Raw genomic sequence first — 24,536 nt, forward strand, 5'->3', positions numbered from 1 at the left:
GGGTGTAAGAATTCCACACCCCAGAATGCTCTAGCTATGCTGACCTAACCTCTGGTGTAGACACAGGTAGGCTGCTGGAAGAATGAATCATTTAGAGAAGTGGAGTTCCTATAGCAATGAAAAAATCCCTTCTGTCACTATGGTCTGTGTCTGTGTTACAGGGTTCAGAGGCATAGTTACGAGTAGATGTGGCCTAAGAGACTACAAGCAAACATATTGGCTTCTCAATTTGGATTTCCCATTTTGTTCATTTTTTTCATTTTAATGCTCTATTAGTCCCTTTGTCACACTCACCCCATCCAAATATTATATACTGATGGCAATGAATTTGGCTGAGGGATATTATCCAGGAGCTCCTGCTGGGGAGGCCTTTCTGTAGTTCATAGAGTATAATTAATCAAATACTATATTGGAAATCTAGTTGGACTGAGTGTTTGCTCAACCTCTTCTATAGGCATATACATATATGGAAGGATAGTTGCAGATCTAGAGAAGTAAACCAATCAATTTAAGAACCCAGTTACCATATGGGGAATGAGGTGGGGTGATAAAAGGGAACACCCTCTTCCTGGCCTTACAGTGGTACTGACTGGTAATGTAGTACCATTGAGTACTCTGGAACTAACCTGGCCTATGTCTCAGTGAGAGGTCAAAGAAGTTAGAATGGCATTTATAAGAACTAGTCATTCAGCAAAAGCCTGAGTCTTGACACATCCTGAATTTGTTAGCTCAAAAACAAGCTTTTATAGAGATTGCTGCTATTCAGGCTGGCAAATGAATGGAATGGGGGGCCTCTGTGATGTAGAGAGCAGAGTAAAGGTATATGAAGCCCTGACACTGTAAAACCTTTATGCTCATAACCTTATTCACGTGAACTGTCCCATTCAACAGCTTATGTGAGTAACTACTCAAGTACATAGTGTTTGGAGGACTGAATGCTTAAGGCCCAGGCCTGGTCCTATTGCAGTCAATGGCAAAACTCTCTGGCGATGGAACCACATGCTTGAATGCTTTTTTGACCTGGATCTGAAGTGATGAACCTAAGATAAGTACTAGATTGCTAAGCATGTCACCTAAAAGTGAAACCTATCCAAGGCATAGGGCTGCTGATATACAGAGCAAACATCTGAGATGTAGGTGCTGAGAGATTTAACACCAAAACAATTCAGTTTTTAATGATAAATCAGAGCTGATAAAAAATGGAAGAACATATTCAAAACCAGGAAGGTTTCATGATCTTTTAACCAAGATTTTCACGAAACTGGAGTGGGTGGCCTAGATTTGCTTTTAACATATTTGTAATTACTGATGTTGGAATTACACTACGATTAGTTGGGGACAAAACCTGAAGGTTAAAGGAGAAGATTTTTATGATCGAGATCAGCCAAGAGTGGAAGTTAGGGCATCTGAATGCAACCTAGATTGAAAGCCACATTGTACTGACTTGTCTTAGCCTTCTAGGAGGAGATGCCTGTTTCTTAAACAGGCAATAATCTGTATGCAGCCTCTAATATTGAAACTTTGGTTTTAATAAGTATTTTTCCGTAAACCATTAGAGAAAATTCCAAGTGCATTACAAGTGACATGGTTTATTTTCAGTCCCTGTCCCAGAAGAGAGACATACTGTAATTGCTTTCTGTATGTTACAAGACAACCTGCTTATTGCTTATGAAGATAAATGCCATGAATAATTCTTCTAATTCTAGTGAGAAGTTTCATTCACACTTACCAGCTGGAAACTGAGTCAGAACACTTCATTGGGAGAAGACATGGGTTCTTGCAGGCTCTATAAAAAATTAAGCAAATATGCAAATAAAGCTGTTGAACATTTCTTGTGACCTACAGTCCAATGCAGCATACAAAAAATCAAACATAAAGTTCATATTCACAAGCATTAATCTTATACATGTTGGTGCTTCTTTGGTAGTAAAAATTAGACACATTTCTCAGGCCACATCCTCATTTGATGTAGTCAGCTTAACTCTATTGACTTCAGTAGAGCCAGCCAGAGATCTGGCCCTGCTAAAGTCACTGGCAACTTAGAGAGATAAAAAGGACACCTACTTCCACCCCAGACGACTTGCTCCTGGCTGGCATTTATCTCTCTAAGTTGCCAGTGCTGAAATAACATAGGATTGTGTATAAAAAAGGAGGAACTAGTAGCCAATATCTGTGTAGTTTAGAGATGAGACGTAAGTTTATGTAATGGATAGATTGAGTTCCCACCCCCCCGCCGAGTTTAGCTGCAGAATAGATTCCCAAGACATAACAGCCTATATATTATTATTACCTTAGCAAAGCTTATTACTACTCAGACTGCTGCTAGCCTAACAGCAGGAAGAAAAGATTCTTGCTGCTGCAAAGAATGAAATGATTACATTTTCAACAGGGTAGAGGAGAAAAGCATTTTCACTTCCATTTCCTGGAAAGCCCCTGTCCTTATTTGGGGGCACTGTCTGAGTCCCAGAACATAAAATTCACACATACTAGAGTGAAAATAAGCCATCTTGACTACAACCATCTTGAGAGCAGGAAATAAAAAATAAAAAAGCATAATGTTTTACTGTCAGATCTTCTGCTGATGCACACAAGTTCTGTCTTCTGTGCAGCTTTCCCACCAGATTCAAGGACAGCGACTTCTTTTTGGTAAGGGATGGAGAGATTTTTTTTTAATTATTATTATTACTTATTATTTTATTTTATGTAAAGTCCAGGTTTTTAAATGCAATTTGTTTGGGGGATTACCCAGCCTGGTACCTGAAGACACCAGGGATATCTCTTAATTCATTCCCAACAGTGCTTCCTCTGCATTTATGATTGACAGCTTGAGTATATCACTCTTGCAAACATCATATTGTTCACAGTCAAGCTTATATAGCTCGTATAATTGACCGGATGGTTTTGTGATTAAGGTGCTGGTCTGCAGCACAGGAGATTGGAGCTCAATTCTTAGTTCCAGCATGGACTTTCTGTGTCAGTTTGGGCTTTGATATTAAAAACTGGGTACCTAAAATCAGGCTACTAAGCTAATTCTTATTGAGGCACCTAAATAAAAGGCCCGCCTTTCAAAAGTACTATTGACTTTAATGAGAGCACTTGGGAGCTCCGCACTTTTGAAAATTAGGCCATTTATTTAGTTGTCTAAAAAAAGATTTATAACCAAACTTTAGGTACCAATTTTTAAAAAATCTTGGCCTTAGTCACTCTCTGCCTCAAATCCCCATCTGTAAAATGGGGATAATACTTTTCTCACAACCTTTGTCTATCTTGTCTATTTAAATAGCCCCTTCCCAAAGAGTTTACAATCTTACTTTGTGCACATAGAGCGCCTTGCACAACAGGGCATTGATCTTGCCTGGCACTACTGAAATAAAAAAAAATTGTACTAAAACTTGCGAATGGTAAGGATATCACCAGGGGTACAGGGCAAACAAGGAAGTCCTACTTCAAGTAAGAACTCAGTTTGTCTTTTAAGTGTTCCTTATTATGTGATTATTGTTGCACCATGGCTGTCATTTTGTGCAAATGTGGCTCACTGTCTTCCTTGCCTATTTTTACTTATACAGAAACAGCAATTAGCAGCTTAGGCTGCTGTCTGTTTTCTGATGTTATGCTTTCCCATACATGTGATCCTTCCTGGGTTCTATGAGTTACATGTAAGCTAAGACATGGGTTGGAAATTAGAGATTTTATTATTGTTTTAGGTGAATTTTGTGTGTCTGAAGAGTGCTAGATTTACAGACTTGGAACCTAAATTCCTTTATTCAGCCAAGGAAGAGGTAAAACACAAGCAGTACAAGATTCCCTACATTGTTCTGCCAAATAACTGTCAATCCTGACCCAAATGAATCACCTCTAGAGTGACAGGGTAGTTCACTTTCCATTCCCATTCACTCCTTGGCCTCTTAACACAGATGTTAATAGTGATGGCAGCTTTTGTAACGTAGACCCATGTCCACTCGGAACTGGACTAAAACTACCACATTTTTCACACAAGCCACTGAGCAGCCATCTGACATCAATTATTGATAGAGGCTAGAGTTGAGTCACTGGAGGTCAAAGGGTCTGTATGCCAACTTTAATCCCTGCAGTCTTCCAGTCCCCTTAAATACAAGCTATTGACAACTTCAGCCAGCAATAAGACTTTTGATTTGCTAGAGTTCTTTTGATTACTCCCCTCTTGTATGTGGTGGGGTAGAGGGGGAAGACTTCTATGTTCATCATCACTAAGCATTCCAGTCTGCTCCTGGTCAGGCTCAGAAAAAGTCAGTGAAAGAGAGAGATAAAGGAACAGCACTCAGCCTGAAAGAAGTACTGGGAAATAGTAGGTTTCTGTATGGAATCTTGGACTGACATGCCTGTCTGTCTCCAGCTTGGAGTGGGAGAGCACAGAAAAAGGTTCACTTTTTAAAAAGTATTATTATTTATTTGGTAGCATTATCACCTGTGGACCAGGAAATTCTGTGGGGGGGTCAGAGCCTCTTCCAAACCTTGGTTTTATACTCAGTGCTGATGGAGCCATACGTACAAACCTTTAGATTCATAGTGTAAGGACAGTGCCCTACCAGTAGCATAATTGGGCACCAAGAGAAATAAGCAATAAACAACGATAACTATAGGAGTGCCAAGATATTTGAACAGGAGTTAAACCAAGATGCAGTCAAGGCAGGAAAAAATTCAGGGCCTTCCTGTATCAGTAATTTACATAGCATTCAAAGAAATCTTTTCCCCCTAAAAACAACAAGGAATCCTTGTGGCACCTTACAAATTTATTTGGGCATAAGCTTTCATAGGCTAAAACCCACTTCATCAGATGTATGGTTATTGTGTACTTTTTAACCTGGACTGGTGTGGAGTGTTGCTCTGTAAGGCTGCCACCAACTTCTTCCTTCAGGGCATTTCCATGATGGATGAGGTGATCTCTCTGTATACGTAAGCTATGTATAGTGAACAGGGGCAGCAAACCTGGGGGTGAATTTGTTGTTGGTTTGTTTGTTGTGTGATTGCTTGCTTGAGGTTTATAGTGTGGTCTGTTCTGGGGGCTGTGTGCAAAGCAAGCGGCCTGCTAGGCTAGGCTGACACTTTAATAACAAGGTTCTAGCCTGCTATCTTTTGATCCCTAATCCCTTTCAGATCCCTTGATAAGGAGACAGGGCCAACTGAAGGAGAACAGGGGTTTAAAACACCAGCTCCTAAGAAGGAGGAGCTAGCAAACAGGGAGTACATAAGAAAGGCCATACTGAGTCAGACCAAAGGTCCATCTAGCCCAGTATCCTGTCTTCTGACAGTGGCCAGTGCCAGGTGCCCCAGAAGGAATGAACAGAACAGGTAATCATCAAGTGATCCATCCCCTGTTGCCCATTCCCAGTTTCTGGCAAACAGAGGCTAGGGACACCATCCCTGTCCATCTTGGCTAATAGCCATTGATGGACCTATCCTCCATGAACTTATCTAGTTTTGCAAGGGAGTTTAGAGAGGGAGTGTGAGAGGCAGCTACACCTAGCAAACATACTCTAAACTTAGGCCAATAACCCCCCGTTCCCAAAAAAACAAAAAATAAACCCGGCAAGAGAAAAACTAATGCAGGAAGAAGTCTAGCAACAGAGTGGGGGCTACCTGATGTATGATTACCTATCTTGTGGGCGGGTGGCATATGTGTGCATTTGGTGCAAGCAACTCATGGCCCTCAGAGACCAAGTACAGGCTCTTTAGACCAGGGCAGCTGAACTGGAGGAGATAGAGAAGATATTAAATTATATAGAGGAGACTTCAGAGACACAATAGAGCAGTCCCACCCCCAGTCTGACAGCCTCTGTGCTGTTGAGGAAGATGAAGGTCTCAGAGAAAGAGAACATCAAACTGAAGCAGAGGGAACCCCATAGTTGGGACTTTCCTTCCAGATGATGTCATGGTATCCTCTCGCACTCAGAATACCCCTCTGGGGATTAGGGGGGTAGCAGTTATTGGGAAGAGACAGATAATAGAAATAGGGGATTCAATTATCAGAAAATATAGTTTGTGATGACTGGAAGAATCATATGGTAAATTGCCTGCTGGATGTGAAGGTTGCAAACCTCTTGAGACATCTTTATAGACTTACGTACAGTGCTGGAAGCAGCTGGTGGTTGTGGTACATTAGGTACCAATGACATATGGAAATGTAGGAGAATGGTCCTGGAGGCCAAATTCGGGCCACTAAGTAAGAGATTAAAATCCAGGACATCCATCGTAGCATTTTCTGAAATTCTTCCAGTTCTGTGTGCAGGGCCAATAGAGAACTGCAAGGTCTCCGTGCATGGATGAGACGATAGTCCTCATTGGGAGGAGGATTTAGGTTTATTAGAAATTGGGGATCTTTTGGGGAAAGAAGGAGCCTATAGCTGAAGGATGGGCTCCACCTAAACCAAAACAGAACCAGATTCCTGGCATGTAAAATTTAAAAGGTTATAGAGAAGTTTTTATACTAAGGGTTTGGGGGAAAGCCAACAGATACAGAGAAGCACATGGTTTGGACAAAGACATTCCTTAGGGGATTATTGATTAATGGGGATGCTCTATATCTTAGTAAATAGAAGAGGATGGAAGTTGATAAAGCAAAGTTAGAAACTGCAGAGAAACAGTCAAATGAAAAAGAGTCCCCCACTCAATTACATCACATGAAGGCAGACATCTAAATATTGACAAATTTTATAAGTGCTTGTATTCAAGTGCTAGAAATCTAAATAGTAAGATGACTGAACTTGAGTGCCTGGTATTAAATGAGGATGTTAATATGATAGGCATCACAGAAATTTGTTGAAATTATGATAATCAATGGAATACAGTAATACCGGGCTACAAAATATATAGGAATGACAGAATAGGTCATGCTGGGGGGGAGTGGCACTATATGTGAAAGAAAGCACAGAGTCAAATATAGTAAAAATCTTAAATGAATCAAACTGTACCATAAAAACTCTATGGATAGAAGTCCCATGCTTGACAAATAAGAGTTTAGCAATAGGAATATACTACTGACCACCTAACCATGATGAGATGGTGATTGTGAAATGCTCAGGGATATTAGAGAGGCTACAAAAACAGAAAACCCAGTAACAATGGGGCAATTCAACTATCCCTATTTTGACTGGATTCATGTCACCTCAAGATGGGATGCAGAGCTAAAATTTCTAGACACCATTAATGACCGCTTCTTGGAGCAGCTAGACCTGGAACCCACAAAGGGAGAGGCAATTCTTGATTTAGTCCTAAGTGGAGCACAGAATACAGCTAAACTGCTTGGTAATAATGACCATAATGTAATTAAATTTAAACTTCCGTGTAGGGAAGAAAATACCAAAGAAACCCACTGCAGTAGCATTTAACATGAGGAAGCTAGTTAAACAGGAGTGAAATGTCTGAAAGTTGCATGAAAGCTATTTAAAAACACCACAACAGGGGCTCAAACAAAATGTACAGTAGAACCTCAAATTTACAAACACCAGAGTTACGGACTTACCACTCAACCAGACACCCTGTGAAACTGGAAGTCCTCAATCAGGCAGCAGCACAGATGGGGGGAAAAAAAAGCAAATATTGTACTGTCTCTGGGTTTTAGCCCTGAGGCTCCAGGTTTCAGTCACTGCGGGATTGGGGATGCAGACACAGGGGGGCAGGTCAGGGCTCCAGGCATGGGTGTGGGGTGGGGGGGCCTAAGGGCTTCTGATCCTAGGCATCACTGGGGCTCAGGGCTTTAGACCGGGGGGAGTGCTGGGGCTTGGCATTCCTGACTTCAGCCACACAGAGGGTGCCAGGGCTCAGGACTTCAGCCCTCCGGCTCTGTTTGCAGATTCAGCCACACCGAGGGGGCTGGAGTTTAGTGCTTTAGCTACGAAGGGAGTGTAAGTTTCAGCCCCAGTGCTCTCCCCATAGCTAAAGCCACGAGCCCCAGTGCCCCTGCCCCCAGCTGAAACTGGGAGCGGAGCCGTGGGGCTGAAGCCCCGGCACCCACCATGAGGCTAAACCGGGAACAGAGCCATGGGGCTAAAGCCCGAAGCCCCAGCACTGCCCCCAGGACTAAAGCCCTGAACCCTGGTTAGAGTGATCAGATAGCAAATGTAAAAAATCAGGACAAGGGGTGGAGTGTAATAGGCACCTATATAAGACAAAGCCCTGAATATTGGAACTATCCCTGTAAAATAAGGACAGCTGGTCACCCTAGCCCTGGTACTCCCAGAGGGCAGAAGCCCTGAATCCCCCATGCCCGGAGTCCTAACGTGCCCCTCACCCTGTGGCTGCAGCCCCAACTCTCCCATGGCTGAAGTCCATAACATCTTGTTCAGAGTTATGGACCATTTCAGAGTTACAGACAAACTCTATTCCCAAGGAGTATACTACAAATAAATAAAATAGCAAAAGGACCAGAAAAATCCCATCATGGCTAAACAGCAGAGTAAAAGAGGCAGTTAGAGGCAAAAAGACATCCTTTAAAAATTGGAAGTCAAATCCTACTGTTGATAAATTATATAGTCAATTGCTTGGCCACACTTTAGGTTTGTTATGAAATGTAGTCAAGAGGCCAAATAACTAATCTCAGTCAGGTTTATTGCTGGAAGCCAATAATAATAGAGTACAGGAAAAAGGTTCCATATGATCGGGAAGCCATCTCATGCAGCAATGTCAAATTCACCTTATGCAGAAGGTGCGCTCCCAAAGATACACGTTTCAGCTGGTATTTTTGTATGATGATTTTACAAGTTACACATCTCTTTACATGTCACTGATATTCAACCCCTTTGTCCCAGTCCCCTAGCTCATTAAGTCTGTTCCTTCTTTATCTTTGTTTTGGTTACTAGCATTTCAGGTACTGGTCTGTGGTGGTAGTTCCGTAGCTTGTTCTAAGATATAGAATGAATGTATCTTGATTTTGACAAGTTTCCTATCTGCTTATGCCAAATGTTTACTTCAGCAAATGCAAGGTGTCATAGGGTACTTAGCATAAGTGAACAGGATAATGGTATAAGCTATTTTAGACTATATCATTGTTACAGAACTTGTGCATAATGTTATTGGTGCTTAATGCATACTAATTATATGGTGAGGATAATACACATTATATATATATAACCAGCATATATTAGTCAATGCTACTGAGGAAAATAAAAAGGACCATAAACTTTGGCAAGTCAAGAGTAAAGATATAATTAGGCAGGCCAAAAAATAATTTGAAGAGCAACTAGCAAAAGACACAAAAACTAACAGCAAAAAAATGTTTTATGTACATCAGAAACAGGAATCCTGCCAAACACTCAGTGGGGCTCCTGGACAATCGAGGTGCTAAAAGAGCACTCAAGGAAGATAAGGCAGTTGTGGAGGAGCTAAATGAGTTCTTTGCCTTACTCTTCACTGCAGAGGATGTGAGGGAGATTCCCACACCTGAGCCACTCTTTTTAGGAATCTGTCCCAGACTGAGGTGTCAATAGAGGAGGTTTTGGAACAATTGGTCAATTAAACAGTAATAAGTCACCAGGAACCAAGAGTTCTGAGGGAACTCTAATATGAAATTGTAGAACTCCTAACCTGTCTCTTAAAACAGCCTCAATACCAGATGACCAGAAGGTAGCCAATTTTTTAAAAAGGGTCCAGAGGTGGTCCTTGCAACTATAGGTCAGTAAACCTAACTACAACATCAGACAAACTATAGTGAAGAATAGAATTATCAGATACGTAGATGAATACAATATGGGGAAGGGTCAACACAGCTTTTGTAAAGGGAAATCATGCCTCGCCAGTCTATTAGAATTCACTGAGGTTGTCAACAAGCATGTGGACAAGGGTGATATAGTGGATATAGAGTACCTGGACTTTCAGAAAGCCTTTGACAAGGTTCTGCACCACAGGCTCTTAAACAAAATAAGCAGTCATGGGATAAGAGGAAAGGTCCTCTCATGGCTCAGTAACTGGTTAAAAGATAGGAAACAAAGGGTAGGAACAAATGGTCAGTTTTCACAACAGAAACAGGTAAATAGAGGGGTTCCCCAAGGACCTGTACTGGGACCTATGCTGTTCAACATATTCATAAATGATCTAGAAAAAGGGGTAAACAGTAAGGTGGCAAAGTTTACTGACAATATTCAATTATTTAAGATATTTAAATTGAAAGCTGACTGAGAAGATTTACAAAGAGATCTCACAAAATTGATGACTCATCAAAACATGGCATATGAAAATCAGGGTTGATAAATGCGAAGTGTGCACATTAGACAACATAATCCCAACTATACATACAAAATGATGGGGTCTAAATTAGCTGTTGCCACTCAAGAGAGTGAATTTGGAATCATTGTGGATACTTCTATGGAAACATCTGCTCAATGTGCAGTGGCAGTCAAAAAAGCTAACAAATTAGGAACTATTAGGAAAAGGATAGATAATAAGACAGAAAATATCATAATGCCACTGTATAAATCCCTGGTATGCCCACATCTTGAATACTGCATGCAGTTCTAGTCACCCTATCTCAAAAAAAATTATTAGAATTGGAAAAGATACAGAGAAGGGGAACAAAAATGATTAGGGGCATGGAATCACTTCCATATGAGGAGAGGTTAAAAAAGATTTGTTGCTGTTCAGCTTAGAAAAGAGGTGACTATGGTGAGATATGGTAGAGATCGATAAAATCATGAATGGTATGGAGAGTGAATAAAGAAGTGCTATTTACCCCGTCACATAACACGAGAACCAGGAGTCACCCAATAAAATTAATAGACAGCAAGTTTTTAAAACAAACACAAGAACTATTTCTTCATACAACTCACAGTCAACCTGTGAAACTTGTTACCAGAGGATGTTGTGAAGGCCAAAAGTGTAACTGGGTTCAAAAAAGAAGGATATAAGTTAATGGAGGACAGGTCCATCAATGGCTATTACCCAAGATGGTCAGGGACATAAACCTATGCTCTGGGTGTCCCTAAATCCGACTGCCAAAAGCTGGAACTGGATGACAGGATGGATCACTTGATAATTGTGCTGTTCTGACATTCCCTCTGAAGCATCTGGCACTGGCCGCTGCCAGAAGACAGGATACTAGGCTAGATGACCCACTGATCTGATCCATTCTTAGTTTCTTATAAACACAATGTGATAGAATTGCAATGGGAATCATAATTTTCAGTTCCCTGACTTTTGTGGACCTGATTCTCATTTACACTAAGGTTCTTTTGTATCAGTCTGGTTAGTGTAAAGGGACATTGGGTAAGTGAGAATCAGGCCTTGTGTGTTTCTGTCCTCAATCATAGCATTGTATTAAAATAGATTTTGCACTGAATATATTTTGGCCTGTATTTTATTGATGAAATACCACAGCAGTGGCAGCTGAATCTCACTGGGCTCTTCCCTGACTTTGCTGCAGATTAATGAGGAGATGGAAAGGAAAGGAAAAGAGTAAGTTGGTTTTGAGAGAGATCTGCTGTCACTGACATCTCTCTGCCAATATTTTAGGACACCTGTAACCATGGGTGTCATAAATATAAAGGGAAGGGTAAACCCCTTTAAAATCCCTCCTGGCCAGAGGAAAAGCCCTTTCACCTCTAAAGGGTTAAGAAGCTAGGATAACCTTGCTGGCACCTGACCAAAATGACCAATAAGGAGACAAGATACTTTCAAAGATACTGGAGGGGGGGAGAAACAAAGGATCTGGGTCTGTCTGGGTGATGCTTTTGCCGGGGACAGAACAGGAATGGAGTCTTAGAATTTAGTAAGTAATCTAGCTATATATGCATTAGATTATGATTTCTGTAAATGGCTGAGAAAATAAGCTGTGCTGAATGGAATGGATATTCCTGTCTTTGTGTCTTTTTGTAACTTAAGGTTTTGCCTAGAGGGATTCTCTATGTTTTGAATCTAATTACCCTGTAAGGTATTTACCATCCTGATTTTACAGAGGTGATTCTTTTTACTTTTTCTTCTATTAAAATTCTTCTTGTAAGAAACTGAATGCTTTTTTCATTGTTCTTAAGATCCAAGGGTTTGGGTCTGTGGTCACCTATGCAAATTGGTGAGGATTTTTATCAAACCTTCCCCAGAAACCCCAAGGTTTTGGTGAGGATTTTGGGGGGAAAGACGTTTCCAAATGACTCTTTCCCAATAATAAACCCGGTTAAACGTTTGGTGGTGGCAGCGAAAATCCACAGGTAAAAGGTAAAATAGTTTGTACCTTGAGAAAGTTTTAACCTAAGCTGGTAAAAGTAAGCTTAGGAGGTTTTCATGCAGGTCCCCACATCTGTACCCTAGAGTTCAGAGTGGGGAAGGAACCTTGACAATGGGGAACTAGCTTCATTTTATTTTGTCACAATCATCTATAGATTCTGACATGCTGCATGCACAGTGGGAGTTCCCTGTGCTGTATTTTTCAATACTTGTTCATTCTGATGTAGAAACATTAACCATTTTTCTCCTTCTCTTTTGAAATAAGTAGGTGGAATATTGGCAATAATAAGTCTTTACACAGACACTCATGCATGTGATACAGGGTGGGTTTTGATAACTACAGTGTAACCTTCCAAACAATTTAAGAACTGCATCTGTCTCTTAAAATACCATTGATGAGATCAGAACACTGAAAATAGAGGGAAAGACATGAGGTAATGCTACCCGTCTCTTCCAGTCTGCTCTCTTGTATCCTGGGTTGAAATGCACAAGTCAGGTTCTTGATTAAGTCCTTTTCGTTCATATCTACAAAAAACACCACCACCACAGCAAAAGGAACTTCCCTCTTTCTCAAACCAATCCAATTAATTCAATGTCCATGAACCAAACCTAGGCCTCAATTCTGCAATTTTTCCATAGAAAATCCCTAGAAATCAGTAGGTGAAATTCACCCCTGTGCAGAAGACCAGCTTCAATCCCTATACATCACTCAAGTGCAGTTAAGCCCTTAGGGTAAAGTTCTGTGCAGAGGTATAACACAACTTAAATCTTCGAAGTAGGACATAAGTGGAATTTAAGTGGTATGTTGGCTTATGCTGGTTCTCTGCACAAGGGGGAGTTTCACCCCAGATGAAGAGCTTTGATTGAGACAAACTGAAGTAAAGTTCCTTTCAGAACAATTTCTTATGTTGTTTTTCTTAGGAAAATCTATTGTATTTTCCTTTAGCCCCTATCTCCCTGAAAAACTATTTTGACATCATTAACAATTGCATTTTCACAGCAGGCAGCATCTACAGGTAAACAATTGTTTGTAGAAATCAAGTTTCATTAGTATATTACATTCCATTGATATGATAACAGACTTTATATAGTCCTAATAATAGAAATCCAAAAATTGTCAGATTGTTCAGAGTATTTACAGTATTGACAGGGGGCTCTTAATTTGTGAACAGTCAGACATGAATTTTTCCAAGATTACAGCAAGTCAAAGCCCTGGTGTGTCATTTGAAATGTAATTTTTCCTAGCATTGAAGTAAGGTTTTTGATTTGACTTATGACCCCCAAGTCTGATGGTTTGAACATTAGTAATATACCCATTTCTCTGATGGGTACCTTTGATAGTTTATTATTAATCTAGCCAACTCAGTATCTTTCTGCCAAACATGGTAGGAGAAAAGCTTCATTGGCACAGTCACCAAGAAACTTTTGGGGAGACCAAGGGAGTCGATTTGATCTGAATTGAGGGGTAGGTGAACTTAATTTGGCTTTGTCTCCTTTCAGGCTCCCCAGGCATCTCTGGACAGATCCCCTTCTGTGTTCCCCCAGGCTTCCCCAGCGGCAGAATTTGTCTGGTGTTTGTAGTCTCTAAGAACTTCTTTTCTCAGTCCTTATAAATACATCCTTTAATTTTTCCTTGCACTGTCTTCCTTTCACTGCCTTCCTTCCCATGTCTCCTCCAAATCCCATCATTCTTTTCTCCCCGCACCAAGTCCTATGGTGTCTTTTTTCTCCCCAAACTACCTCACTCTCTTTGCTGTCCACCTGTAGCCCAGGATCTCCTACCTCTCCCCTGATAATCACCCTTAATCTCTTTTCCCTGTCCCAACCCCTCTTTCCTCTCACTCTTTTCTACCTGCCCCAAACCTTCTGACTGTCAACTCTCCCTCCCCCAATCCCTTCACACTACACTCTTTTCCCCTTATCCCAAAACCTGCTCATGCTGCTCCCTCCATCATCTCCCCTAAATCTCTCCAACAGTTCCTCTATGTTGTTCCTAATCTCTGCTTCCCCTAATCTGTTTGGCCCCTCCTTCATTCCTCCTGCCTAGCCCTGCTTTGTGGATCATAATGTTGTTCCTGTGATTTTCTAGACGCCTATGACATTCAGCATTGCAACACCTGAATCCTTTTGTAGATTCCACCCATTGTTTTTAAATTTCCATAATAGTTCACTACTTAAGTTGCCAATATGAAACATATTAGACCATTTCCTCAAGTCAAGTTGTTCTCAACTAGGGTTCTGGGCTCCCCTGGGAGGCCATGAGCACGTTACAGGGGGTCCACCAAGCAGGGCCGGCATTAGACTTGCTGGGGTCCAGAGCAGAAAGCCAAAGCCCCGCTACATGGGGCTGATGCCCGGAGCCCTGAACCCCACCATCCAGGGCTGAAGCCAAACCCTAAGCAACCTAACTTTGTGCCCTCCCCCCGTGGCAATTGCCCTGTTTGCTACCCCCTAACACCAACTCTGGCTTTTATATGCAGAAAAACAGTTGTTGTGGCACAGGTGGGCAGTGGAGTTTTTATAGCATGGTGGGGGGGGGATCAGAAAGAAAAAAGTTGAGAACCCCTGCCCTAGTCAAACACATAGCGCATCATTGCATGACAATTGTATTGAATGTTAAATCTCTTTGAACTTGAGAAGAGATTCCTGACCTCTTTGATTACCATAATTTCTTCAGCATGTAGTGGAGTCTACAGGTAGATGCTTTCTCAGAATGCAATCTCAACCTTTTCTGAGTGCAGACATCAGATTGATATTACCAGCAAATGTGGCCTATTCACTCCTTTGATGTGGACCTAAATTGTTTACCAGGTTCCCCAGCTTTTCATTTCAGCCTCCCTCACCAGGTGTGAAGAGCTAGTCTCTTGAGATCTCAAGAGCTTTTATAAATAATTAACTACCCCATCCTGTTTTTTTCCCTTGTAAGATGAACTTTCAACAACCCTAGGAGCTCTCCTTTTGATTTTGATAATTTTGTGTTAAATATTACAAAGCATCTCCACATAGACACACATTAATTAATTCAAATTGGCTTGGAAATGAGTGCTGTCAAACGGATTGCAAACGGGCTGAAAGACTGTAAACGCAGGATAATGAAAAATGTCAATGTATCATCTTGTGGGTAGGTTTACAGTCAAATATAACAGAGATAACGGGAGACCCAGTAGTCTCATTTAACATTTGCATTAATGGACTGGAAAAGGGAGGAGAGTTCACAGCTGATGCCAAATTGGCAGATGTTGTGAGCACCAGTGAGGATAGAGAAAATAATGCAAAGGGACCAAGAGAGATTAGAAATACAGGTAGGAAGTAAAATGAGATCCAGTTTGGAAATATGAAAGCTAATAATACTTATCCAGATAAAAATAATCTGGAATGCAGGTACTGTGTTAAATGGGAAGCAGCTGGAAAGCAGTAATGCTGAAAGAGATCTAAAGGTGGATACAGTGAATTAGGTACAAATTTGCAATGGGATATGACAACAACAACAACAACAAAAGCCTGTGCAATTTGGGAACGCATACGCTGAGCATCTTCTCAAACACATCAGCGTCCCTCTTTGTATACAGCTGTAGGAAGCACAAATCTAGAGTACTGTGTTTTGTTCTGGACAGCCCAATGCTAAAAAGATGTTCATTAGCTGGGATGGAATTCAAAGAACAACAAAAATGGTTAGGAGTCTTTCTATAGGGGTTGATATAAGCAAAGATGAGATCTCCTAGATTGTGGAATAGTTTCCCAAAAGAAATGTAGAAGCACCATCCCCTGAATTATTTACGTTTGGACTAGGGAAAAAAGTTGAAAAATATATTGCTGGTAACAATACTGCATTGGTCTAAATTACTTGACCTAAAAAGACATTTCTCTCTTTAATACACTGACTAGCATGTTATTCTGGAAACTTTATTTTTAAGTAGAGCTTGCTTGGTGGACAGAAGAAATATTTCTAGACTCCTTTGGGGTTCATAGAAGAACTAGAAGCACTTTTTTTTGTCTCAGAAAAATGCTACTACATTCCTATAAGTCTTGGTTGTACATCTCAAGTGCCCATGCTCACTACAAAAACTGGTGGAATCAAAGGGATGCTCAAACGTTATAATAATCCTATTCCTTAAGAATAGAAGGGCATATCAGATGAGGATGTACCTTTCAATTTATTATTAATACAAAACTGCTGAAAGCAGTTGTTTCTGTGAGCTATATCTGAACTGTGATGGTGCAGACGGGGGGGGAGCGGGGGGAGAAGGCAGCTGGTCAAAACTGGTCATGGAAACAAAGTGCCTAGCCCAATTAAAAGCCAATACTCTTCAGCTTCATTTGTGATAGCTATTTTTGTGCAGAGCCCCAGGAGATGTGAATATAATACAAAGCACAGAGAGCAGTAAACACTTGAAGAAAATGTATTCATTTACCAATCTTGGAGAATTATTGTAATGCAATACACTGCAACAGTTCTGTAACAATGGAGTCTAATTAAAGATATTAAACTGAGTAAACAAACCTCTTATCAAATGAAGTAGGAACTGGAGGACGAGATCACTCTGCCTTTGGGTTTAGAGTAGCAGCCGTGTTAGTCTGTATTCGCAAAAAAGAAAAGGAGTACTTGTGGCACCTTAGAGACTAACAAATTTATTTGAGCATAAGCTTTCGTGAGCTAAAGCTCACTTCATTGGATGCATTCGGTGGAAAATACAGTGGGGAGATTTATATACACACACAGAGAACATGAAACAATGGGTTTTATCATACACACTGTAAGGAGAGGTTTCAGAGTAGCAGCCGTGTTAGTCTGTATTCGCAAAAAGAAAAGGAGTACTTGTGGCACCTTAGAGACTAACAAATTTATTAGAGCATAAGCTTTCGTGAGCTACAGCTCATTTCATCCGATGCATCCGATGAAGTGAGCTGTAGCTCACGAAAGCTTATGCTCTAATAAATTTGTTAGTCTCTAAGGTGCCACAAGTACTCCTTTTCTTTTTACTGTAAGGAGAGTGATCACTTAAGATGAGCTATTACCAGCAGGAAGGAGGGGGGGGAAAGGAGGAAAACTTTTTGTGGTGATAATCAAGGTGGGCCATTTCCGGCAGTTAACAAGAATGTCTGAGGAACAGTAGGGGGTGGGGTGGGGGGAGAGATAACATGGGGAAATAGTTTTACTTTATGTAATGACTCATCCACTCCCAGTCTCTATTCAAGCCTAAATTAATTGTATCCAGTTTGCAAATTAATTCCAATTCAGCAGTTTCTCGTTGGAGTCTGTTTTTGAAGTTTTTTTGTTGAAGAATAGACACTCTTAGGTCTGTAATTGTGTGTAAGCCTTTGGGTTTAGTGATTTGAATCAGAGCTGCTAGCACCAGAGCTGAATCTGATGCAAGAGGGAAATCCTTGGTGGTTCCCTTTTACACAAATATTTGATCCTGATTCTACCATCAATCCTCAGCCACAATCCCTACTGAACACATTAGGATCCAATGAAGTGAGCTATAGCTCACGAAAGCTTATGCTCAAATAAATTTGTTAGTCTCTAAGGTGCCACAAGTCCTCCTTTTCTTTTTGCAGATACAGACTAACACAGCTGCTACTCTGAAACCTGAACACATTAGGGACATAATCCTGTAAAATACTGCACACCAACTGCAACTCCCATTAAAAGCAATGGGAACTGAGGGTGCGCAGGACTCTATAGGATTTGGTCCCAGTTCTGCACATGCAATGATGGCAGGATTGAGTGATAAGAAATATCCAAAAAGCTTTCAAGCATCGAGTGCCCTTTTTTGTGTGGAGATACCCCTTCCATATGTCTGAGTCTCACAGAAAGATTCCTAGAAGTTAAACTCAACTGCTTCTGCCATAAGGAGTTTGGAGAGGTACAACCTTTATGATGGGTTTCAGAGTAGCAGCCATGTTAGTCTGTATTCGCAAAAAGAAAAGGAGGACTTGTGGCACCTTAGAGACTAACAAATTTATTAGAGCATAAGCTTTCGTGAGCTACAGCTCACTTCATCGGATCCATTTTGAAGTGAGCTGTAGCTCACGAAAGCTTATGCTCTAATAAATTTGTTAGTCACTAAGGTGCCACAAGTACTCCTTTTCTTTTTGCGAACCTTTATGATGCAATCTATTCCTCCCCATCTCCAGTGCTCAGTGTACCCAAAACAGAGAGAGGAGGAATGGGCCCTCATCTCCACCCTACCCCCAATGGGCTGATGTGCACACCTAGGAGTGAATGAAAGGAGCCGTCTCTGCACTCCCCCAGTTACGCTGCCCTTGCATAGGGTGCATGGAGGCTCCTTGTGCCATCCTCCAATCTGTACCATGTGAAGCCCCCAAATGAATACCCACCCACTTAGATTTTTACATATATATTTTTACATATATATATATATATAATTTGGGATACACAAAATTGGCCCGATTCTCCAAAGCAGATGCCTAAATTATGCAAATCTGGGATTTATATATACAACTGGGCACTCAGGCAAGTAATTATTGATTTTACCTTCCTGAAGTGCCAGGCTGCATGTGAAAATGTAATCAAATTAGACAGTCATGTCTGAAAGTTGGGCTCAGTACATGATAGTGGTATGTATGCAAGTCCAGAAGACAACAGAGTGAAAAGAAGATAATGCATTTGTTTCAACTCTGGTCCACTATGTTTTTATTTTACAAAGCTGATGAAATTTTAGTTTTTAACAGGATGATATAATCCTCCGTATACAAACACAATACATACAACTCTGGGGACCATTTTTCAGCTTGTCTCTTTTCTGTGAATGCAAAGCTCATCAGTGCAAATCTAGCTCCCCATTTAGCTTAAACACATTTGGGTTTTACATGTACAAAGGTAATTGTAAAGACTGTTAAAGGAAGAAAGGATACTGTGAATTCTTTGTTTGTCCATGACTTCCTGCTGCAAGGCTCTAAGGGAGCAGCCAGGACAAATCTGAATGATTGGTGTTGTGACTTGTGCATGGGGTCACAGTACACTCACTCATTTGTGGCCCAGTCGCCCTGAGCAGCACTGCAATTTGATGTGCCAGGTTGCAATGCCTGGAGTGGGAGAGCTGGGGCAACACCTGGGACACAGGAGCTTCTGCTAGGATGTGAGTGTGGGGTGGGCTTGCACCCCACACCCACAGCCTCTCCTCGTCATCAGGGTGGAATTAGGGTTGGGTGCCAGGCCATGTGGTCCATGCCTCCTTGGCAGGGCAAGGACAAGTCAGCAGCAGAGGATGATAATGACACTGGCCTATGATTTTAATGATGTATAGTTGAATTTCATTTGTCATAGAATTTTTATCAAAAACCATGAAACCTGAGACTTTTATTAAATTTACTGAGACTGTTCCATGATTTTTTATTTTAAAATTCTGTGATAAATCTGCAGCCCTACTTATCACCCTGCTAGTTGATAGTTTGATAGTTGATATTGATAGTTTTATAATTTGTTCCAGTATCTTTCCAGGAAGCAAAGCTAGGCTGATTGGTCTATAATTCTCCAGGCCCTCTTTGTCTGCCTTTTAAAAGATAGATACAATATTTACCCTTCTCCAGTCCTCTGGGACCTCGCCCATCTTCCATGAGTTTTCAGAGATAATTGCTAATGGTTTTGAGATTACTTCAGCTTGTTCTTCAAGTATCTTAGGCTGAAGTTCATCAGGCCCTGCCAACTAGAATACGTCTAACTTATCTACATGTTATTTATCCTGAGAGACAAGGTAGGTGAGGTAATATCTTTTATTGATTAAAGATAAAAGATAGTACCTCACCCACCTCCTCTCTCTAATATCCTGGGATTGACATGGATACACTACATATTATTTAACCAGTTCTTTCCTTATTCTACTTGTGTTCCTTTCCCCTTGCTGTTAAGCATTCAGTCACAATTAATTTTAATAGCAAACAGTGAAGAAAAATAGGTATTAAACACCTCGGCCTTCTTGGTGTTGTCTGTTATTAGATATCCTTCCCCTCTAGGTAGTGGATTTATGCTTTCCTTTGTCTTTCTCTTGCTCCTACTGTATTTAAAGAACATCATCTTATTGCCCTTTATGTCCCTTCCTAGGTGTAAGAACATAAGAAAAGCCATACTGTGTCAGACCAATGATCCATCTAACCCAGCATTCAGTCTTCTGATATTGGCCAGTGCCAGATGCTTCAGAAGAAATGAACAGAATAGAGCAATTTCAAGTGATCCATCCCCGGTTGTCCAATCATGGCTTCTGGCCGATTGAGGCTTAGGGACACCTGGGTCATGGGGTTGCTTTCCTAACCTTTTTGGCTAACTCATGGATCTAACCTCGGTGGACTTCTCTTTTTTTTTTTTTTAATCCAGTTATACTTTTGGCCTTTACAACATCTCATGGCAACAGTTTCCATAGGCTGACTGTGTGTTGTGTGAAGAAGTACTTCCTTTTGTTTTAATTTTAACACTGTTGCCTATTCATTTAACTGGGTGACCCCTAGTTTTTGTGCTCTGTGAAGGGGTAAATAACACTTCACTTTTTCCACACCAGTCATGATTTTATAGAGCTCTATCATATCTCCCCTTAGTTGACTCTTTAGCCTTTCTGATTTTGTCCCTTCATGCTTGTGCTATTCATTTGTTCTCATTCTTAGCAATTTATCCATGTTTCCATGATTTTAGGATTTCTTTTTGGTTTTCAGGTAATTAAAGGGCTTCTGAGGAAGCCATATCAGCCTCTTACACTTCTTCATACTGGGATAGCTTTTTTATGCCTTTAATATTGTCTCTTGGAGAAAGTGCCAGCTCTCCAGAACTTCTTTTCCCCTTCAGTTTTCTTCCCATGAGATCTTACCTATCAGTTCTCTGAGTTTGTTAAAGTCTGCTTTTTTTAAGTCCATTTTCCTAATTCTACTGCTCTCACTCCTTCCTTTCCTTAGAAATCGTGAAATCTATCATTTCCTGATCACTTTCACCAAATTGCATTCAACCTTCAAATTTGCAACCAATTCTTTCCTGCTAGTCTAAATAAAGTCTAAAACACCATCTGGTGGTGCTTCCACCACCATCTGAATAGTGAAGTTGCCCCCAACACATTCCAAGAACTTACTGGACATTTTGTGTTTTGCCCTGTTACTTTTCTAACGGATGTCTGGGTTCTCAAAGTCCCCTGTTGCTAGTCTTGTATTTTGGATTTTTCTGTTATTTGTCCCAGAAATGCCTCTACCACCTCCTCCTCATGGTTTGGTGGTTTATAGAAGACCCCTATCATGATGTAATCTGTTTTTTTCCTGCTTTTATCTTTACCCAGAGACTTTCAATGGTCTGCCTCAAACCTTCTGAATCTCACAAGAAGTGTATACTTTCTTGATGTACAATGCAACACTTCCTCCCTTTTCCCCCTACTTATTCTTCATGAACAAGCTATATTGCTGTATACTAACATTTCAGTCATGAGATAGATCCCACCAAATCGCTGTGATGGCAATGGCATCATCATTTTGCTTGTGTACTAAGATTTCCAGTTCTTCCTGTTTATTGCCCATATTCCTAAACATTTCTTGTTCCCTAAGGTTTGGGGACCATGACTTTGGTAGTCCCTACCCCACTTTCATTCACTTGATACAGTACTTACAATCTGTACCTTTGTTCTCCCTGCTTCACTATAATTAACAGCAGTTAGCAGAAAACAGCTTCCACGCTGTTTCTCCTGCACTCACTTTAGACTGTTGCAAGCAGTTCTAACTCACCCCTGTAAAAACCAATCCACTTTATTCTCTTCCACAGCTTCCAGAAACTTCTTGGTTCACAGACATGACTGCTCCTCTGACTCTAGATATATAGTCACACTCTGAAAGTGCAGTGGTATTTTGTTTGTTCTTTTCCCCCCACATCTTGCACTTATTATTCTTTTGTGGATCTTTACTTGCTCTTTGCTTGTGCTAATGTGATCTATTCACTTTCCACACCAAAACCTGGCCAAAACCAGGAAGTATAGATGTGCTCCCTCAGGTTTTGTCTACACCCAGGCCTGTCAATGGGTGGGCGGGGCAAAGGGGGCAATTTAAAAGGGCCTGGAGCCCTGGCCGTTGCTGTAGCAGCAGTGACAGCCAGGAGCCCTGGGCCCTTTTAAATCACCCGGGCGGGCTGCAGGGCTCCTAGGCACGCACGGCCTGCCAGCTCCCAGCCCTAGCCAGACCCGGGCACTTTCTCCATCCCGCACGTGGGGTGGGAGCCGCTGCTAGCCACCAGGGAGCACGGTGCCTGTACCCCTTAGCCCCAGTGCCACCGCCTCCACACGGTGGCCAGGCAGCTGCTCAGTATGGTCAGCAGAGCTGCGGGACGCGAACCCAGGGAGACAAGCTGAGTGCTGCCAGGGGGATGAAGAGAGACCTGCGCTGAGCCCCGGGGATTATTTCCAGGGCTGTTCTTACCCATACACAAAGTACGCAGCAGCGTAGGGCACCAGGAAATTTGGGGCAACAGATTTCCTGGTGTCCTGCGCAGCTACGTGCTGCTCCAGCCCCTGCTTTGTCTCTTCCCCATGGCCTCCGCCTCTTCCCGCCCCTGCTCCGCCCCAGCCCCGCACCCACTACACGCCTTCCCCAAAGCCCCGCCTCTTCCCAGCCCCGCACCGCCCCTTCCCACCCCTGAGGAGTGCAGTGGCCCGGCCCCAGCCGTGCCACCGGTGGGTGCTGGGGGGTTCCCCCCTGCACCCCAAGCCAGCCCCATCCCCCCCATGGAGGCTGGGCCCCCCTCGGGGGGGCTGTGTAGGGCCCCAGAATAGCTAGGGATGGCCTTGATTATTTCCCAGCCCAAGATGAGGGACTGGAGCCACCAGCCCCGGGCAGCAGCCAGTGGGCATCTTGGACCCGCTTCTGCCTCAGCACTGTGGTGGAGGATAAGAAAGGTACCGATCATGCCCCACTGAGCTGGCCACGCTGTGGGGAGAGGGGGCGCACCCTAGTGGGGTGGCTCATGGGGGAGGGGGAAGGAGCCCCGTTGCCTCCACAGCTGGAGGGTGGGGAAGCTTTAAACTTTTCCTATGGTAAAGTAATTCCTCCCAGCGTGTCTGCATGCACATCTTGTCAATGTTCTTGGAAGTGTTTTAGGGCCTTTTGGAAGCATTGGTGGGGGTAATAAGCCACGAGGGGAGAGGCAGTGACAGGCTGCTCTGTCAGTTTCACAAGAGCTTAGGTTGCCCTACTAAGGGGTTACTGCCCAAGGCTTATTACCATCTTCCTGTAACTAATGCAAGATGGGGGGGGGGAAGCCACAGATGATTCACATGCCTGCCTGAGCCAAATAACTTGTATTCCATGCAAGCCTAAGTTTTATAACAACTGCAGTGATGTTGGTCTCTTCATTGTCATTCTTACCTGCTCCTGATCGTTTCCACTGTTTATCTGTTCAGCAGAAACACACTAAGGAAAAAGCTCACTATGTGTCCATTCCCCCAACTCTTCTTAAAGATGGGAGGCACTTATATGTGTGGTGCCCAGTCTAAACAAATTGACAAATTTTATGAATAAACTGCATGTCTCTTACTGTCAGCTGCACTTCCTGTTTCTCTTCCTATCCCCTGTATTGACCTAGGCATATTGAGAACTGTGCAGACTAGTTTGTTGCAAGATTTTAATACATTAAGGAACCAGTTTCAATGTTGGGAGAATAACAGCTTCTGGGTGGTCAAACTCTTTTTTTTTCTTTTGTAAGTTTCAAGGGCAGACAGCTAACTTCAGTTCCAGGCAAAATCATCTTTATCTTGGCAAACCTCCAACTACAACACCATGCAGATTTTTGTTTAAAAAAAATCGCTTGAGAAAAGACCTGATAGTTTTAGAAAGTCTGTTAGAAGAGCTGAGCATAAGTGAGTTTGCATTTTGTGAGTCTGGACAATAAAACCATCCTTGAAAAGGAGAAACAAGCCTTTTAGAACAGCTAATTGCACAATCTTGAAATCAAGAGACACTCTGGTTCCAAGAAGCAAGTTTGTACAAGTTTGGTGTTGATGTAACGAGGGCAGGGATTGGGGGGGAGTTGACTCCCTTTGATGTGATTGTGCAGCTCAAATAAAATGGTTTTGAAACACAGAATGAGTTTTACAGTTCCTGCAGAATGTTTAGGTGCAAGGGTAATACTAAAGGTTATAGAGTAGCAGCCGTGTTAGTCTGTATTCGCAAAAAGAAAAGGAGTACCCGTGGCACCTTAGAGACTAACAAATTTATTAGAGCATAAGCTTTCGTGAGCTACAGCTCACTTCATCGGAAAATGCATCCGATGAAGTGAGCTGTAGCTCACGAAAGCTTATGCTCTAATAAATTTGTTAGTCTCTAAGGTGCCACGGGTACTCCTTTTCTTTTTACTAAAGGTTATAGTGGTAAGA

At 41.9% G+C, this 24,536-nt stretch overlaps 1 long non-coding RNA gene across 3 annotated transcripts in view; it reads right to left on the bottom strand.

The window, feature by feature from the left end:
- LOC119855473 overlaps positions 1-24,536 on the bottom strand; it is a 109,380-nt gene that overhangs the window by 30,530 nt on the left and 54,314 nt on the right. Inside the window, exons 6-7 of one of the 3 annotated variants that reach the window (XR_006281694.1) lie at positions 16,599-16,640; positions 1,730-1,786 (exon numbers count right to left, since the gene is read on the bottom strand). This is a non-coding gene — a long non-coding RNA (uncharacterized LOC119855473). Of the gene's footprint in view, positions 1-1,729; positions 1,787-16,598; positions 16,641-17,557; positions 17,583-24,536 lie in introns of those variants that run through there. The other 2 variants (XR_006281695.1, XR_006281697.1) reach the window with 2 other exon arrangements.

Source organism: Dermochelys coriacea, chromosome 5, assembly GCF_009764565.3.
Source record: "Dermochelys coriacea isolate rDerCor1 chromosome 5, rDerCor1.pri.v4, whole genome shotgun sequence".
NCBI lineage: Eukaryota > Metazoa > Chordata > Testudines > Dermochelyidae > Dermochelys > Dermochelys coriacea.